The 6,595-nt window shown below is 36.4% G+C and overlaps 1 pseudogene; it reads right to left on the bottom strand.

The window, feature by feature from the left end:
- Nucleotides 1–748: 748 nt before the first annotated feature.
- The window catches only part of LOC119510204, a 168,134-nt pseudogene continuing 162,287 nt past the window's right edge, over nucleotides 749–6,595 (bottom strand).

Below are 6,595 nucleotides of genomic sequence, written 5' to 3'. Positions count from 1 at the left end.
AAGAAAGGAAGCACTGTTGACTCCTCCCTGTTGCCCCGGCCTGCTTCTGTCTACTTCTTAACTCTTCTTTCTTTTGGGAAAAGGAGTCTGTGGTCTGGTCAAAGCCTAGGTCATCTACTAGTCCATCTTTCAGTGGTGGAAAGAATTATTGTGAATTTGTAAAGCTATAAATTAAATGGTACTTTGGTTTCCATTCAGGTTTTCCTTATGTATATATTTCCCTTGGGAACCCCTAGGAAGTTGATGTAATTGGTAAACTGAATTCAAGAAGTTTTGGTTGCCTGAACCTATGCTACTTACAATAGCATACAAGTAATGAGAACTCTGTTTGGATTTGTGACACTCTCATGTTTACAGGTGCTTAGGGGAATAGTTATAAAACAAGAGCCCTGAAGAAGTTCACAGTCTAAGTTAGAAGACACATATGAATAATGAGCTATTGCTTATTAGGCACCAAAATTTAGGGGGGAAGACTTTATGACTTTATTTTGCTTAGGGTGACAAAGCAGGGAACATTTTTCAACCATGTATGATATTTGATTTTATGCCAGATGAGCAGATTATTTTGGGGCTGTAGAATAAGAAAGCACATAATAGGATAAAAGAAAAAAGTTTGAGCAAAAGCACAATTTTACCACCAGTGACATTCTTAGGCCAAAAAATAAATGGCCACACATGTCACACCTATACACCATGAAATAAAATGGAGTCAGTGTTAGGGCTTCTGAAAGGACCAGAGCAGGAAAGACTATTCAAAGAGAAGATCCTCATCCGTCTCTTCAGCCATAATATTAGCAGACTTCCTCAGCTCCGTAGCTGCTCTCTGCTGCTTCAAGTCCTAGGATTTTTCCTTGAGAATATTTTTTCTTCTCTTGTATTTTCTTTAAACTATAGAACTCTCCTCACTCTTTCTATCCAGCTCTGTGATGATATAAGCATCATTCAATCTGAGGAATGATGACATGTTCAGTTGCATTTGCATGCTTGTTGATTATCTTAATAGCATCATCAGAGTAGCAAAGGAAGTCTGCAGCAGAGCTAGTTCCACCAGTAGTTCCACTGCTTTGGCATAATTCCTCTTTAACTTAGCCAGTTGTTCCCCACCTTTGGCTAAACCAGTTAACTCATAACTGTCAGTTCCTTCATGGTAATGTTAGAATACTGGCAAGGTAACACCTGCTACACCATCTTTCTCTGCACAAATCTTCACTTGAGCTTTATTCACATTTGAATAACTATGATGCTGAAGTCCCAGCTGTGAACTTGGCCTTAGTGAGTGAAAAGGCAGCTTCTCTCTTCACTTCACCCATCAATATTTTAGCCTCTATTGTCTTCTTTAGGATCTGTTGAAATCAAAGTGTCCAGGTGTTCCAGTTTGCTAAAGCTACCATTATGCAAAATACCAGAAATGGACTGGCTTTTATAAAGGGGATTTATTAGGTTACAAATTTTCAGTTCTAAGGCCATAGAAGTGTCCAAACTAAGGCATCAACAAGAGCATACCTTCAGTGAAGAAAGGCCAGTGGTGTCTTCTGTCAGCTGGGAAGGCACGTGGCTGGCACTTGCTAGTCCTTTGCTCCTGGGTTACATTTCAAAATGCCTTGCTCCAAAATGTCTCTGGGCTTCTGTCTCTCTTAGCTTCACTCAGCTCTCTGCTTGGTTTTACTGAGGTATTTCCTTCTTGGCACAGGGGAATCCTCTCTTAGTTTCTCTAGAGCAAACTCTTGGCTTCATCTCTTAGCTTAGCATCTCCAAATGTCCTTCTGTCTGCATCTTCCAGTGTCTCCAAGTTTTCTGTGTGTGGGTCAGCTCTTAGTTTTTCCTGGGAATAAACTCCATTTTACATACCTTAGTTTCTCTCCAAACTGTCTCTCTCAGCTTCTCTGAGCTTCTCCTCTCCATGAGCTCTTTTAAAGAGCTAGATTGTGGAGTCACACCTCCATGGAAATTATGTGACCAAAAGGTCTCACCTGCAGTTGAGTGGTTCACATCTCCATGGAAACAACATAATCAAACATCCCACTATAATCATAAGTCTTCCCCCATAAGATTGCATTCAAGAACATGGCTTTTGTGGGGGGCATAATAGATTCAAACAAGCACACAAGACATCTGATTTTTTCTTCAGGGGGTCTCAACCTGTCTGTGCTATTTTTAATCGAAAGTTCATGATGGTCTGTGCTATTCATGAAGGAAAGATCTCAGTTTGGTTTTTGCCTGAAATTGTGAAGATAACTCTTCAACTCAGGTCTCAGACAGGCAAAATTGAGGCTGCAATAATTTGTCCCAGCACACTACTACCGGAGTCAGCTGGTGGGTCACTGGACCCCTTGCATTGGAAAAAGGCAGCAGAATAATTTTGTTTGTTTGTTTTTAAATGAAATTTTATTGAGATATATTCACACACCAAATAATCCATCCAAAGTATACAGTCAATGGATCACAGAATCTTCAGATAGTTGTGCAATCATTGCCACAGTCAATTTTAGAATGTTTTTATTTCTTCAAAATAAAGTAAAAAATAAAAATAAAAAAGAACACCCAAAACATCCCATACCCTACATCTCCCTATTATTTATATATTTTTTGTATTTACGTTATTACTCATCTGCCCATAAACTGGATAATGGGAGTATCAGTCACAAGGTTTTCACAATCACATGGTCCCACAATAAAAGCTATATATTTATACAATCATCTTCAAGAATCAAGTCTACTGGATCACAGTTCAATAGATTCAGGTATTACTTTCTAGCTATTCTAATACACTAGAAACTATAAAGGAGTATCTATATAATACATAAGAATAACCTCCAGGATGACCTCTTGACCCCTGAAAACTCTTAACCACTGAAACTTTGTTTCATTTCTTTCCCCCCTTTTGGTCAAGAAAGCATTCTCAATACCATGATGCCAGGACCAGGTTCATCCCTGGGAGTCATGTCCCATGTTGCCAGGGAGACTTACACCCCTGGAAGTCATGTCCCACATAGGGAGGAGGGTAGTGGGTTCATTTGCAGAGTTGGCTGACAGAAAGAGCAAGAGGCCACATCTGAGCAACAAAAGAGGCTCTCTGGGGGTGACTCAGGCATGATTATAAGTAGGCTTAGCTTCTCCTTTGCAGGGATAAATTTCATAAGGGCAAGTCCCAAGACCAAGGGCTGCATTTCTACTTTCCTGACAAAATCATATGATGTGCAAAAGTACTCTAATTTGTGAAGATCCCATTTATCTATTTCTTCTTTCATTGCTTGCTTTTTGGGTATAAGGTCTAGGAAACCACCTCCTATCACAAGATCTTTAAGATTTCCCTACATTTTCATCTAAAAGTTTTATGGTCTTAGCTCTAATGTTTAGGTTTTTGATCCATTTTGAGTTAATTTTTGAATAAGGTGTGAGATAGGAGTCCTCCTTTATTCTTTTGGATATGGATAACCAGTTCTCCAAGCATCATTTGTTGAAGAGGCTGCTCTGTCCCAGTTGAGATGACTTGGCCGCTATATCATATCAAAGATTAGTTGTCCATAGATGAAAGGGTCTATCTTTGAACACTCAATTTGATTCCATTTGTCAGTATATTTATATTTATGCCACTACCATGCTCTTTTGAACACTGTAGCTTTATATTATGTTGTAAAGTAGGGTATGTGGTACCTCCCATTTCATTTTTATTTCTCAAGATAGCTTTAGCTATTAGGGCACCCTGTCCTTCAAAATAAATTTGAATATTGATTTTTCTATTTCTGCAAAGCAAGTTGGGATTTTAATTGGTATTGCATTGAATCTATTTCAATTTGGGTAAAATTGACATCTTAACTATATTTAATCTCTCAATCCATGAACACAGTATGTCCTTCCAGTTATTTAGGTCTTCCTTGATTTCTTTTACCATTTTTTTTTAGTTTTCTGTTCATAGGTCTTTTATGTCCTTCATTAAATTTATTCCTAAATGTTTGTTTATTGTGGTTGCTATTGTAAATGTAATTTTTTCTTGATTTTCTCCTCAGATTACTCCTTACTGTGTGTAGAAACTCTACTGATTTTTGCATGTCAATCTTGTATTCTGTCACTTTGCTGCTCTCATTGTTTAGCTATAGTAGCTTTGCTGTAGGTGTTTTTCTTTTTTCTACAGTAACATGTCATCTGCAAACAGTGAAAATTGTACTTCTTCTTTCCAATTTGGATTCCCTTTATTTCTTTTTCTTGCCTAATTGCTCTAGTTAAAACTTCCAGCACAATGTTGAATAACAGTGTTGAGAGTGGGCATCCTTGCCTTGTTCATGATATTAGAGGGAAAGTTTTCAGTCTTTCCTATTGAGTATGATGTTAGCTGTGTGTTTTTCATATGTTCTCTTTAGCTTGTTGAGGAAGTTTCCTTCTATTCCTATCTTTGAAGTGTTTTTATCAAGTAAGGATGTTGAATTTTGTAAAATGCCTTTTCTGCATCAATTGAGATGATATTGTGGTTTTTCCCTTTTGATTTATTGATGGGGTGTAATACATTAACTGGTTTACTTGTGATGAACCACTTTTGCATACTTGGGATAAAACCCACTTGGTCGGGTTGCATAATTCTTTTAATGTGCTATTGGATGCAATTTGCAACTATTTTGATGAGGATTTTTGCATCTATATTTGTTAAAGATATTGGTCTATAATTTTCTTTTCTTGTAGTATCTTTGTCTGGCTTTGGTATTAGGGTGATTTTGAATAGAATCAAAATGAGGTAGTTTTCCCTCCTTTTAAATTTTTGAAGAGTTTGAGACAGATTGGTACTAATTTTGTCTTAAAAACTTGGTAGAATTCACATGTGAAGCCATCTGGACATGAGCTTTACATTTTGGGGAGTTCTTTGATGACTGATTTAATCTTATTACTTGTGATTTGTTTGTTGAGGTCTTCTATTTCTTCTTTAGTCAATCTTGGTTTTTAATGCTTTCTAGCAGGTGTCCATTTCACTTAAGTTTTCTAGTTTGTCAGTATATAGTTGCTCGTAGTATCAACTCGTTATTTAATTTATCTCTTCATGGTCAGTAGTTTTGTTCCCCCTCCCAGTTCTGATTTTATTTATTTGCATCCTCTCTTTTTTTTTTTTTTTTTTTTTAATTTCTCAGTGTAGATAAATGCCCATAAATTTTAATTTATTTTCTCAAAGAACAATCTTCTGGCTTTGTTCATTCTTTCGTTTTATATTCTCAATTTCATTTCTTTCTTCTCTAATCTTTACTTCTTTTCTCCTATCTGCTTTGGGGTCAATTTGCTGTTCTTTCTCTAGTTTCTCCAGGTGAGCAGTTAAATCCTTTATTTTTGCTCTCTTTTCCTTGTTAATATAGGCATTTAGGACAATAAATTTTCCTCTCAGCCCTACCTTTGCAGCATCTCATATGTTTTGATATATTGTCTTCTCATTTACATTTGCCTCAAGATATTTACTGATTTCTCTTGTAGTTTCTTCCTTCACCCACTGGTTAAGAGTGTGTTGTTTAGCCTCCACATATTTGTTAATTTTCCAGACTTATGCCTGTTATTGTTGTCCAACTTCATTCCATTATAGTCAGAGAATGTGTTTTGTATAATTCGATCTTTTAAAATTTATTAAGACTTGGTTTATAACCCAACATGTGGTCTATCCTGGAGAATGATCAATAAGCACTGGAGAAAAATATATATCCTGATATTTGGGGTAGAATGTTTGGTAAATGTCTAAGTCTGATTCATTTCTCACACCATTCAAAGTCTATATTTACTTACTGATCCTCTGTCTATATGTCCTATCTATTGAAGAGAGCGGTGTATTGAGGTCTCCAACTATTATTGTAGAGGTGTCTACTTCTCCCTTCAGTATTTGCTTCATGTATTTTGGGGCACTCTGGCTCAATGCATGAATATTTATGATTGTTACGTCTTCTTGATGAACTCTCCCTTTTATTAATGCATAGTGCCCTTCTATGTTTCTTTTAATTGTTTTACATTTGAAATCTAATTTGTCTGATCTTATTATAGTTACCCCTGCTCTTTTCTGGTGTTGCCCAGATGAAATATCTTTTTCCAACCTTTCACTTTCAACCTATTTTTGTCCTTGGGTCTAAAGTGAGTCTCTTGTAGACCGCATATAGGTTGGTCCTGTTTTAAAATTCTTTCTGCCAGTCTATGTCTTTTGATGGTGGAGTTTAATCCATTAACATAGTGTTATTACTGTGAAGGCAGTACTTTCTTCCATGATTTTTTCTTTTGTATTTTATATTTCATATCTTTTTTCCTCTCTTTTTACCCTTATTAAAATCCTTTTTTTCTACACACTTCTCCAAACCTCTCTTTCTTGTCTTTTCCAAACTGCCTATAGTGCTCCCTTTAGAATTTATTGTAGAGCTGATCTCTTGTTCACAAACTCTCTGGTGTCTTGTTTTCTGAAAATATTTTAAACTCTCCCTCATTTTGAAGGACAGTTTTGCCAGATATAGAATTCTTGGTTGGCAGTGTTTCTCTTTCAGTGTCTTAAATATGTCAAACCACTGCCTTCTCACTTCTATGGTTTTTGCTCAGAAATCTGCACTTAGTCTTATTGAGCTTCCCTTGTATGTGATGGATCATTTTT

The sequence above is a fragment of the Choloepus didactylus genome, chromosome 1 (assembly GCF_015220235.1).
Source record: "Choloepus didactylus isolate mChoDid1 chromosome 1, mChoDid1.pri, whole genome shotgun sequence".
In the NCBI taxonomy this organism is placed as follows: Eukaryota; Metazoa; Chordata; class Mammalia; order Pilosa; family Megalonychidae; genus Choloepus; species Choloepus didactylus.
The sequence above is the reverse complement of the archived record's forward strand: the minus strand, read 5'-3'. Positions and strand labels throughout refer to the sequence as shown.